At 33.7% G+C, this 14,320-nt stretch overlaps 1 protein-coding gene and 1 pseudogene across 1 annotated transcript in view; both read left to right on the top strand.

Annotated features, from left to right (window-relative positions):
• Positions 1–14,320, top strand: part of SPIRE1 (spire type actin nucleation factor 1) — a 207,688-nt gene that overhangs the window by 85,603 nt on the left and 107,765 nt on the right. The gene's annotated exons all lie outside the window — the stretch shown is intronic.
• LOC111732218 lies at positions 13,816–13,934 on the top strand (annotated as a pseudogene).

The raw sequence follows: 14,320 nt of genomic DNA, 5'->3' as shown, positions 1-14,320 counted from the left end.
AGCAATACTTATATCAGACAAAATAGCAAAACAGACTTTAAACAAAAACTGTAATGAGAGACAGAGATGGATATTACATAATGATAAAGGAACATAACCCTAGTAAACATAGGTGCTCCTATGTTGGGTACATAAAGCAAATATTGACCAACACAAAGGGAGAGATCAACAGTAATACGGATATAGAAGGGGACATTATGTTTACATCAATGGACAAATCTTTCAGGCAGAAAATCAATAAGAAAACTGTGGCCTTAAATGACATACTAGACCAGATGGATTTAATTGATATTTTTAGAGCATTTCACCCCAAAGCAGCAGAATATACATTCTTCCCAAGTGCACATGAAACATTTTCCAAGATAGACCACATGTTAGGCCACAAAACAAGTCTCAATAAGTTTGAGAAGATTGAAATCATATCATGTGTTGTCACCTCCCACAATGGTATGAAACCAGAAATAAGTTACAAGAAAAAAAACTGCAGAATACACAAACACATAAATGGGTTAACAATGAGATCAAGAAAGAAAGCAAAAGATTCATTGAGACAGGTGAAAGTGAAAACACAATGACTCAAAATCTATGGGACACAGCAAAGGCAGTCCTAAGAGAGAAATTCATAGCAATACAGACTTACTTCAAGAAATTCATAGCAATACAGACTTACTTCAAGAAACAAGAGAAAGCTCAAATAAACACTTAAGGAACTAGAAAAGGAATAGCAAACAAAGCTCAAAGCGAGTAGAAGGAAGAAAATAATAAAGTTCAGAATGGAAATAAACAAAATAGTCTAAAATAACAATACAAAAGATTTTTTTAAAAAGCTATTTTCTTGACAGGATACAAAAACTGATAAACCTTTAACCAGATTCATCAAGAAAGAAAGAGGACCCAAATAAATAAAATCAAAAATGAAAGGGAAGTCACAACTGACTCCACAGAACTACAAAGGATTATAAGAAAATACTACGAGTGATTGTATGCCAACAAATTAGACAATCTGGAAGAAATAGATACATTCCTAGAAATACACAATCTCCCAAGATTGAGTCAAGAAGAAACAGAAAACCTGAACTGACTGATTACTACTAATGAAATCGAATCAGTAATCAAAAAACTCCCAACAAACAAAGGGAGTTGATGGACTGGATGGATAGCTTCACAGGTGAATTTTACCAAACATTCAAAGAAGAATTAATACCTATTCTCAAACTATTCCAAAAAATTCAAGAGGAGAGAAGGCTTCCTAATTATTTGTATAAGACCACCATTACCCTGATTGCAAAACCAGACGAAGACATTACAGAAAAGAAAATTATAGGCTGATATCTCTGATGGATGTAGATGCAAAATACCAACAAAATAGTAGCAAACTCAATTCAGCAAAACATTAAAAAGACCATACATCATGACGAAGTGATATTTATTTCTGGGACACAAGGCTGGTTCAGTCTCCGCAAATCAATGTGATATACCACATTAACAAATTGAAAGATAAAAATCATATGATCATATTAGTAGATGCAGAAGAAGTGGTTGATAAAATCTAGCATCCATTTATGATAAAAACTCTCAGCAAAGGGAGATTAGAGGGAACATACCTCAACATAGTAAAGGCTGTATATGACAAACCTACAGCTAACGTCATACTCAGTGGGGAAAAAATAAAAGTGTTTTCTTCAGGATCAGAAATGAGATAAGGATGTCCACTTTTACCTCTTTTATTCAACATAGTATTAGAAATTCTAACCACAACAGTGAGACAAGAAAAAAAATAAGCATTCAAATTGGAAAAGAAGAAGTAAAACTGTCCTTACTTGCAGACGACATGATACCATATGCAGAGAACCCCAAAGATTACACCAAAACACTTAGAACTGATAAATCAATTCAGTAAAGTAGCAAGACACAAAATTAACATTGAGAAATCGGTTGCATTTTTACACACCAATAATGAACTATCAGAAAAATTAAGAAAACAATCCCATTTACAGTTGAATCAGAAACCATAAAATACCTAGAAATAAATTTAACCAAGGCGGTAAAAGGCCTGTACTCGGAAAATTATAAATTATGAGAGAAAAAAACTGAAGATACAAATAAATGGAAGCATGTACTGTTCTCATGAATAGGAAGATTTAACATTGTTAAAATGTCCATACTACCCAAAGCTATCTACAGATTCAGTGCAATCCCTATCAAAATACCACTGGCATTTTTCAGAGAACTGCAACAAACAATCCAAGAATTTATATGGAACCATAAAAGATCTAGAATAGCTACGGCAATCTTGAGAAAGAAAAAGTTGGAGGTATCACGCTACCTGATATCTAAATATACTACAAGGCTCTAGTAATCAAAACAACATGGCACTGATACAAAAACACACAGATCAATGGAAGAGAATGGGAAGCCCAGCAATAAATCCACACCTATGTGGTCATTCAATCTGTGACAAAGGAAGCAAGAACATATGGTGGGATAAAGACAGTCTATTCAATAAATGATGTTTGGAAAACTGGGCAGATACCTCCAGAAAAAAAAAAACCAGATCACCTTCTTACACCATATACAAGAATAAACTCAAAATATATTAAAGACTAAACATAACACCTAAAACCGTGAAACCCCTAGAAGAAAATATAGGCAGTTAATTCTCTGACATGGCTCTTAGTAATATTTTTTTCTGATACATCTCCTCATGCAAGAGAAACAAAAAATAAATGGAACTACATCAAACTAAAAAGTTTTTGCACAGCAAAGGAAACCATCAACAAAACGAAAATACCACCTACTGAATGGAAGAAGACATTTACCTATGATACATCAGATAAGGGGTTAATATCCAAAACTGAGAAAGAACTCATAGAATTCAACCCCAAAAAAACAATTGAATTAAAAAAATTGGCAGAGGACCTGAATAGGCATTTCTCCAAGGAGGACATACAGATGGCCAATAGACATATGAAAAGATGCTCAAGGTCACTGATCTTCAGAGTAATGCAAACAATGAGGTATCACCTCACACCTGTCGGAATGGCTACAATGCATAGTGGTGGAGCCACTATGGAAAAGTTTGGAGTCCCCTCAAAAAATTAAAAATAGAACTACCCGATGACCTAGTAATTGCATTTCTGGGTATTTACCTGAGAAAACCAAAACACTAATTCAAACAGATATATGCATCCTATGTTCACTGTAGCACTATTTACAGTAGCCAAGATACGGAAGCAATCTGAGTGCCCATCAATACACAATTGTTTAAAGAAGTGGTACGTATATACAATGAAATATTACTTGGCCATACAAAAATGAAATTTTACCATTTTCAACAACATGGGTGGACCTAGAGGGTATTATGCTGAGTAAGATAAGTCAGAGAAAGACAAGTACCATCTGATTTCACTTATATGTGGAATCTAAAGAACAAAATAATCAAACAAACAGAATGAAAACAGCCTCGTAGATACAGAGAACAAACTGGTGATTCCCAGATGGGCAGAGATTAGGGGTTTGGGTGAAAAAAGTGAAGAGATTAAGAGGTAGAAATTGGTACTTACAAAATAGTCATGGGAATGTGAAATAAAGCATAGGAAATGTAGTCAATAATATTGTCATAACTATGTATAGTGCCAGATGGGTACCAGACTGATCAGGGGATCCTTATGTAAAATATATAAATGTCTAATTACTATGCTGTACACCCGAAACTAATATAAAATAATATTGAATGTCAACTCTAATTGAAAAATAAAAATTAAAGAAAAGAGAAAACAATGGTGATTCCACATTTGATAGTAGTTCCCAGACTTTTAGTTAAAAGTGACATGAATAAGTAAAATACTATTGTTTTTTTTATTTGTTCAGAGCCTTATTGTGGCCTTTTAATAACCACTTTTAGTTATTATATGCCCCTTATTATTACATATTGTATACCAACTTGAGTGGGTATTGACTTCTGCATTTTCTTTTTTATGAAGTAAATAACTCTGATCCTCCTCCTATTTATATGAAGATTCTGATTCTGAACTGTTACAACTGATTATTTTACTTTTCTTTTTTTTTATCTAACCAGTGGTATTGGTTTATAATTAAACAAGTTCTATAACTTTAATTGAAGTTTTCTCTTTAAATTTTTTGTGTATTCAAAAGCCATAATTTCTACATTGCTAAATGCACAGAGATTAAAATTAAGGCATATCTATTAAATTAGTCTTAATTAGTCTAAATTAGTCTTATCATTTAAAATTATATATGACGTTTGCTGGATTTTATAAACATTATTGCCTATATAATTGTTGTATTCCAACTTATAAAGCATCTCAGAGACAGGAGTAGAAAGGAATTATGAAGACAGTACTTTGCAGGTATTATGCAGCACACCCTGCTTTTTGCTCCTTAGATAATTTCTCATGAACTCTGGAATGGGACTATGCAGTTATAATTCTTATGAAATTCAGATATATTTTTTGCTTCATTTAATATTTAAAACTCATTTTAAATCAATGTTGTATACAGATAAAATACCCCCATATATGTACAAATGGAGATTTGATACATTTTATTCATTTTATATTTTCTAGATGTTAAATAATACTTTTAAATATATACATCTATATTCATATTTATATATATATATGTATATACATACATACATATATATGTACTTAAAGGCCAAATGAAACTTTCTGTAGATCACAAATAACCTACTTGTTCCCTGTAGGCCAGTGGTACATAGAGATAAAAAGTGAAAAGCATAAAGGTTTTTCATTATAAAACAAAAGTACTTATGCCTCTAAAACTAAGCTAATGTCTTTTTGGTAGTGGATGTCTGTGTAGGGTGAATAAGGAGTGGTGAATGAGGAAGAGAACACCCACTTAAACAGCTGTATCAATTAAATTAACCCTGTCACCAATAGAAAGATGGATGTCATAGCCAGATTGCACTCTTAGACTACAGCTTTGGAAGATGAGGCCTAGAGATTCATTGGAATCTTACATTTCTTATTCAATGACATTAAAATATGTTATCTTAAAAGACAAAAATTCTTGGAGATACAGTAATTTGAACTCACAGTTTTTATTTATTTTTTATTGGTCTACAGTGCCTGCCCCCTTACCTCTCTTAGTGCTATTATAATATGAAAAATAAATACTTAAAAGTGTGTTTAAAAGCACAGGTTTTATAAAGTGGAGGAAAATGGTAACTTTATCAATTCCATTCTTAGGAATTTTATTGGCGAATATCATATCCTCACTTCTTATTTCTTGGTTTCCATACTAACTCAAACTGATCAATAAAAATTTCCACATTTATAACAATATTCCTGCAATTTCTTTTTAGTTAAATGAGAAGAAAAATAATTGAAACATTTGACAACCTGAGATTTTAATATATCATAAAACTGTTATTCATGGCAATAGAGTGACAATATGAGTTTGTGGTTTTATTAGTGGGTTGAAATCTTTTAAGTAATTAATTGAGTACTAGGTTCCAGTTAAGATAGCAAAGTAGGTAAATGCTGTGCTCACCAACTCTCACAATCACCTAAAATTTACAATTAAATTACAACTAAACGACAGAATACCCCTCACTTAGAATTGCTTGAAGTCTGGCTGAACTAAGGATATACAGAAGAAGCCACGTTGAGACTGGCAGGAGGGGCAGCCACACAGAATGGGCTGGTCCCATATTCACATGTGGTGGTTAAAAAATAGGAAGGATATCTCAGCTGTGGAGCTTCCTCCTTGGGAGTAAGGGCACCCAGGTACACACCAGGGTCCAGTGCTAGTGAAAGAAGTCCCCACAACTTCTGGCTGTGAAAATTCGTGGAGATTATGGCTGAGTGCGACAGAGAGTGGATGAAATCTCAGGTGTTCCTCTAAAGGGCCTGTGCAAGGACTTGCTTACAGATTCGGGACTCACTCATGCTGAGCTCCAGCAACTCAAAAGGCAACAGAGACGTAGAGGGAGGAACTGAATTGTCTGGCATCAGGGTGAGGACAGGAGGGGCAGATTTTCCCCAGACAGAAGTGATGGCAAAAGCCATTGATTATTCTTTTGTTGAGCCCTACCCACACTAAAACTGCACTTTCAGGCGGACACCATATCTGAGTCTCCATCAAGCTGGCTAACACTGGTTGCCCTGCCGTGATGATTACCTGAGACCCTGCTCCACCCAACTTGTGGGCTCGCCCAAGCTACTTCTTGTTGCTTTTTCAAACAAATAGCCTGGCTTTAGTTAATATTGCAGACTTTCCTAAAAGCCCTCAAAGGTTCACAAATCCCAAACAAGCAGCATGTGGCTTTGGCATGTCCTGTACCTCTTGCTCAGCAACCCCAAGCTTAGCACTAGCTGAAGCTGGCCTCAGGTCGCAGCTTAGCGTTTCCCAGTCACCTTCAAGCCCAGCATAAATAGCATCTGTAGATTACTTTGTAACTCATACCAAGTGGCCCCAGGCAGGGCAAAGGCAGTGGCCGACTTTGGCCTGCAACAGAGCCCCCCCCCCAAGAGGCCCCAGTACCAACACACCTGGTGGCCAGCTTCAGACTATAGAAGAGCACCATCCAACCACTTCCACAAACCACACACCCAAAGGGCAGACTCAGCAAGCACTAGAGCCATGCTAAAGCAAATCTTGCTCCATAGGATCAGTCCTTACACATTAAAAAATAGGAGGGATATCTCAGCTGTGGAGCTTCCTCCTTGGGAGTAAGGGCACCCAGGTACATACCAGGCTCCCCAGCCTCGGGTCCAGTGCTAGTGAAAGAAGTCCCCACAACTTCTGGCTAGTCCTCACAACCAGTAAGCCTGAGGATCAATCCCTCCCATTGATGTAAAAGCAGTAATCAAGGCTCAACTACAGCAGGAGGGCACAGACAACCCATACAAGAGATACACCTGGATTGCCTGGCTCAGGTGACCAAGGAGACTGCCACGGGGCCCCACAGGACACCTATTACATAAGGCCAGTCTACTAAGATTGGGAAACGTAACAGCACTATCTAATACATAGAAGTAAACACAGGGAGGCATCCGAAATGAAGGAGACAAAGAAATATGTCCCAAATGAAAGAATAGAACAAAGTTTTAGAAAAAGATCTAATCAAAATGAAGACAAACAATCTATCAGATGCAGAGTTCAAAACACTGGTTATAAGGGTGCTCAATGATCGAAGTGAGAACTTCAACAAAGAGAGAGGAAATGTAAACATGAACATAGAAAACAAAAAAGAACCACTCAGAAATGAAGAATGCAATAACTGAAATGAAGAATATACTAGAAGGATTTAACAGAAAATCAGAGGACCAAATTAGCAATTTTGAAGAGAAGGTAGCAGAAAACATCCAATAACAGCAAAAAGAGAAAAAAAAGAATAAAAAACGAGGAAAGTTTGAGGGACTTCTGTGACATCAAATGTAACAATATTCTCATCATAGGGGTACCAGAAGAAGAAGAAAGCAAGGGATCGAGAACCTATTCAAAAAAATAATGATTGAAAATGTCCTTTGGCCAAGGAAATAGACATATAAGTCTAAGAAGTGCAGACAGTCCTAACAAGATGAACCCAAAGAGGCCCACACCAAGACATATCTTAATTAAATTGCCAAAGGTTAAAAACAAAGTTAGAATCTTAAAAACAGCAAGAGAAAAGCAGTTGGTTACCTACAAGGGAGCTCCCATAAGATGTCAGCTGATTTTTCAACAGAAATTTGCAGGTCAGGAGGGATTGCCATGAAAAATTCAAAGTGATGAAAAGCAAGGAACTACAACCAAGATTATTCTGCCCAGCAAAGCTATTATTTAGAATAGAAGGACAGATAAAAAGCTTCCCAGACCAAAACAAACAAACAAACAAACAAAAAGCTAAAGCAGTTTATCACCACTAAACCGGTATTAAAAGAAATGTTAAAGGGACTTGTTTAAGAAGTTCAAAAATATGAAAAATGGCAATAACTACATATCTATCTAACAATTACTTTAAATGTAAATGGATTAAATGTTCCAATCAAAAGACAGAGTGGCTGAATGGGTAAGAAAACAAGACCCTCACATATGCTGCCTACAGGAGACTCAATTTAGATCAGAAGACACACACAGACTGAAAGTAAAGGAATGGAAAAAGATATATTAATAACATGTAAATGAAAAAAAATCTGGCATAGCAATACTTATTCCAGACAAAACAGACTTTAAAAGAAAGGCTGTAACAAGAGACAAAGAAGAACACAGTAATCCCACTTTTGGATATTTATCCAAAGAAACTCAAAATACTACTTTGAAAGGACATGTGCAGCAGTATGTTCATTGCAGTATTATTATTACATTAGCCAGGATACGGAAGCAACTTAAGTGTCCATCAATAGATGAATGGATAATGAAGAGGTGGTACATATAAACAATGGAATATTCAGCCATAAAAAAGAATGAAATCTTGCCATCTGTATACTGTACTAACTGGAGTTAAGTCTGACAGAGAAAGATAAATGTCATATTATTTCACTTATATGTGGAATCTAGAGAGCAAAACAAAAACAAACTCATAGAGACAGAGAGCATTTTAATGGTACCAGATTGGAGGGAAGGGCTGGGGAATGTGTGAAGGAGTTGTTTGAATTGAGAGGTACAAATTAGTAGTTACAAAACAGCATGGGGAATATAGTCATTATTATTGCAATAACTATTGATGGTGTCAGATGGGTACTGGGTGTATCAGGGTGATCACTTTGCAGGTTATGTAAATTGATAATCACTGTTTTGTATACCTGAAACTAATATAATATTGTATGTCAACTGTAATTAGAAAATAAAAATTAAAATAAATTGAGTCTTTGTTTACTTTGTTACAACAGAAGACAAGAATTAACCTGAAGATTAACTGCTTTCTCCTTGGAAGTGGAAATATGAACCTCATAAGTTTGAATAATATAAACAATGGAATATTTAGGGACTTGGAGTCTATTTGTTTTCAGTTCTTAGCAGGATCTCTTTAGTGTGTAACTTTTTCCGGAGTGTCATTTATTTTTACTAACCTTTTAATTTGCTATGTTTTAATATGGTGTGTTATAGTTGAAAAGTGCTTTCATGTTCATTGTTATCTGAGTCTTATGATTTACACTGTGAGGTAAATTGCATAGACATTTTTATATATACCCATTTTACAAATGAAAGTACTTAGGCTCAGAGAGGTGTATGACTTGTCCAGTTTCATAGGACTGAATAAGTGACAGGAAGAGTAGATGGTAGTTAAATTCAGAGGCTTATTGTCAGGTAAGACTTGGAGTGGAACCCTGGTTGCCATTTTTGTACCAGCTGCGTTATCTTGGGTAATTTAATGCTGTGATCCTTATTCTTATGTAAAGAGAATAATATTGGCCTCATTGAGTTCTTTATGCAGATTAAATTAGATGACATAATCAATATAAAGTATCTACTATAGTGCTTGTTATGAATAAAAATTTAATGGCATTTATTGGATGCCAGATATTTTTCTAGGTACTAGAAATATTGCAGTAAACAACATACAAATGATCCCTATTTTTATGGCTCTTAATTGTGATGGTAAAAAACAATATAAAGAAATGAAAAATAAACACAATTTTTTTTCTCATTCATTCCAAGGCACTTTCTACTCATATGGATCAGAATTAATTGCAGACATAAATTTGCCAGAGATAGTACATGTTCTTCCCTTAAATTAAGAATATAAAACCTAAAATATTTTCCTTTTGTTTAAGTATTTCTCGATAAACACATATAACTAAGTGGAGGTTTTCAGGAAGTATTAAAAGATCAATTTTGGCTGGGTGAAAAGGTGAAGAGATTAAGAAGTAAAAATTGGTAGTTATAAAATAGTCACCAAGATGTAAAGTACAACAGGGAGTATTGTCAATAATATTGTAATAACTATGTATGTTGTAGATGGGTACTAGACTTATCAGGGGAGTCACTTTGTAATTATTTAAATGTCTAACTACTGTGCTGTACACTTGAAACTAATATAAAATAATAAAAACAAAAATATAATTAAAAAATTATTTTCACATCTATAAATATATCTTGGAAAAGACTCATTCAGTTATCATTAGTTAAAAAGAAAAGAGATTGTAGACATGAAGTAAGCAATGGTGATGATGGACTGTGAAGTATGCAGGAAAGGAACATTGATGAGACAAAGTTAAGGATGATGGAACAGGATATGAGATAGTGGACAGAAAGGAAGAGTAAAAGATGTGGTAAAGGATTCTAAAAAGTGTTTGTAAAATGACTGAAATTACTGTGAGAATAGTACACGAACAAAGTTCTTAATTTCAGCTGAATGTATAGGTTTCAGTTTATTAATGTATTTATTTACTCTTTCAAATATTCAGGAAGCATTTAGTGTGCCTTCTTTGTGCCAAGTGCCTCGCCAAGCTCTTAGTTTGCTGAGAGGAACTTAATTAGACTTAAGTAAACTGCAGTGAGGTAAATATAATGGATCAGGTATGTAGGATCAGGCTAGCCCATACACTACTTTGTGCAAATTAGAAATAGGCTTTCCTTCTTCAAGATATTTTACTTCCACCTTTAAGAAAATTGTTATATTAAATATAAATTTGAAATGTCTGTGATGTGGAGGATATCCTTCTAGATGTAGTACCCTCATGAACAATCTGAGTATGTGGAAGTGGTGGTCCAACATTTGGACATGGGATGCTTGGAGAGCACAGAGAGGCACTAAAATAAGCTTGTAGATGCTGGTTCTCCTAAACAATCCAATCTCCTTAATAATCAGGGAAAGTAAATAAAGCAATACCATTTGTGACTCTTTTACAAGCAAGAATTTACTTTTGTTGAAATTTGAAATGTTAAAATTTTTAACTCAGTAATTGATAGCTGCATTATAAATTTACATAGTTCTTATATAAAATAATTTGACAGTATATTGAGAAGTCTAAAACTGTTCACTATAATAGAAAAAGACTAGAAATATCCCAGATGTCCCTTAACAGAGATATGCTACAGCCATTCAGTAGAGTACTATATAGCTATCAAAAGGATTGAGGAAAGATTTCTGGGATATATTGTTTACTTGAAAAAGCAAATGTAGAAAAGTATGTTTAGTGTGCCAGCATTTATCTAAGAAAAGGTATGGATAAGAATATTTATAAAAAAATATTTGCTTAGATTTTAAAAAAGAGGAAAGATTAACCAAACTTAAGGAAAAAAGTTAGCTGTGGGTAGAGAAAACGAGCAGAGTACAAACTAGGACAGGTATTAAAGCTAAGCATTTCTGACTGTACTGGATTCTGTATATTTGGCATAGGAACCATATAAATATTTTACATGATTATAAAACAAAATTCGGTATAGAAATGTAATCCCCAAATCCAAAGCAAGTTGAACATAACTTATTACGTTGGAGACATAATCACATAGAAAGATAGACTAAGCACGTAGTAGCCATAAGCACAGCCTCCACCAGGCTATCTAAATACTACTATTTATGCTATCTAAATACTACTCGCCACTAAAAGAATTCTGATTCCTTAGAGAAATGGCTAATTCTAGATCTGGGAAGGAAATGTGTAAAATAGCCTGGAACATCTTATCATACCAGAAAGCAAAGAGACTATCTAGGATTGTTAAATTGTATAAAAAGGACTGAGAAATCAACTAGAAGAGGCTTCCATTGGTCAAAGATGAACGAATTTGATCAATAAGAATAATAGCTATGATAGATTAAAACATTAAATATTCTGAAATTTATGAAGATATAAATGATAATAAAACCCTCATTGGTCACCTTTAGAGGTTGTTATGGAACCAACTTATAATTTTGAAAATTGGCAAATTAACAGGGAGAATATTCATTTTGCCTTTTCCATATGAATAACATCTCATGGTAAGCAAATAGTCTTTGAGAAATTTATTTGTATAAAAGTATTTCAGCTAATAAATGAAAAGGGAATGATAGGGATCACAAATGGTAATATTCTAATTCTAAAGAAATACTAGTGGTCATCATGTGGCATCACAAGAGACCAACAGACTTTATGTGTCTCCTGACGGAAGTATACAACACCACTTACAAAGTATTCTTGCCATAAAAAATAAAATATCAAACTTCAATCTGATCAAACTTCTGTGTCTAACTAATCTAACTACCAATTTACAGGAAATCCAGGAGACATAGAAACATTTTAAATAATACCATAGGGATTCAGTCAGCAAAATTCAGTTTGTGGGATACTCTGTAGGACAAATCATGATTTCTTCGACAAATAAATTGCAAATTAAAAAGAAAGAGGTAGGGAAAACTTCGATGAAAGAGACTTGATACATATTGCAATATGTGGACCTGATGTAGATTCTGATTTAAAGAAATAAATTGTAAAACTGTGGGTACCTTTAAGATAATCAGGAAAATTTGACTTCTTACTCTATATTTGATATTAGGAATTATTCAGATTTTTAGATAGAATAATAGTATTACGGCTATATATTTTTTAAACTCACCTTTTAGAGATAACAGCATCTCTTAGAGATGCGGAAATATTTACATATGAAACTCAGATATCTGGGATTTCCTATAAAATAATCCTGGAAGGTGGGGCTTGAGTGGGTGAGGATATAGATAAAACAAGGTTTGCCATGAATTGATAATCATTAAGTTAGGTAATAGGTGCATGGTGATTCATTCGTTATACTATTCACCTAGTTTTGTATATGTTTGAAATTTTTTCATATAAAAAATTAAAATATGAAAGTATCTAAAGTAATCCTTGTCATAGTAATACTACTATAGAATTTTCAAAGATATACAAATTTTAAATTAAGATATAATTGAAATATATTAGTGACAACATAATGATTTGATATATATAATTGTGGAATGATCACGAGAGGTTTAGTTGACATTTATCAACACACATAGTTACAATGTTCTTTTCTTGTGATGAGAACTTTTAAGATCTCTCCTAACAACTTTCAAATACACAACACAGTGTTATTAACTGTAGTTACCAGGGTGTTCATTACATCCCCAAGACTTATTTTATAACCAGAATTTTGTACCTTTTAACCACTTTTACCCATTTTGTCCACTCACAACCCTGCCTCTGGCAACCACTCAATCTATTCTATACAAAGATAATTTTTAAGAGAAGAAAATAGTACACATACACATAAAGATGTGTATTTCATGATTGTTTATACTATTCTGAAATAAAATTAATGACTCATAAATGAAATATCAAATAGATGGACTACTATATAGTTTTTTAAATCATAATTATGTGGATTATGTAGTAATGTGGGAAAATTTTATTTAATAAATGGAAAAAAGACTACAAACTTCTGCATATTCTGGTATATGGATAAAGAAGACACTTTGATGATTTAAAATAGTGTATTAATGATGTGATTCAGGATGAATGATTTAGCTTCAGAAATTCCATTCTTACTGTTTAGCAATTGTAAAATTTTAGTATAGCTATATTAAGTATGTTATTGCCTATAAATGGTTTTATAAGTTATGTTTTCAGAGTTAACTCATACTTTCAAACAAAATCTGGCATGTTTCTGCAAATATAAGGATGTAGTTTACAAATAATAAGTCCTGCTTATAAAAAGCTAGTAGGTTTTTAGTTTGCCATGTAATGTCAGAATGTGCATGCTATTTTGAAAACTCCTTGTTAAAAATTAAGAAAAGAATAATACTATAGAATGTAATTAAAAATAGGAACAAGCTTTATGTATTTAAATTTACTATATCATCCTAGATTAGTCCAGTGCAGAGTTTGTCTTCATTTTCAAAATGCACATACTGTCTATGGCCATGCTACCCCGAACAAGCCCGATCCCGTCTGATCTCGGAAGCTAAGCAGGGTTGGGCCTGGTTAGTACTTGGATGGGAGACCACCTAGGAAGACCAGGGGCTGTAGGTGTCAAAAATTAACAAATAAGGGATTGTAAGCTGACAAGATCCTTGCAATCTATGAGGTCAACCAAGGGTTGCCTTGCCTAAAACAAACAAACAAACAGACAAAACACATATATTACAAACAACTGAAACAGAATGAGTCTGTTAATAATTTTCATTTATGTATAAATTTGGCATATGTTTAATGGAGCATATTCAGGGAAAACCAAAATGTTTTTTTGAGCTTGTCTGTGATTGAATTAAGGTCTTTGGTAACATAGGTTAGTTAGGTGAACATCCTTTATCTGTCAAATTAAGGTGATTCCAAAGAAAAACTGTAGTTTTCTGTAGTTCACAATGTTGTGTTCTCTAAGTTTTGAAATTGCTAGGAATATGCTAATTTTCTCATTG

The sequence above is a fragment of the Pteropus vampyrus genome, unplaced genomic scaffold, assembly GCF_000151845.1.
Source record: "Pteropus vampyrus isolate Shadow unplaced genomic scaffold, Pvam_2.0 Scaffold434, whole genome shotgun sequence".
Lineage (NCBI taxonomy): Eukaryota > Metazoa > Chordata > Mammalia > Chiroptera > Pteropodidae > Pteropus > Pteropus vampyrus.
Note: the sequence above shows the minus strand (reverse complement) of the source record. Positions and strands in the feature narration are given on the sequence as shown.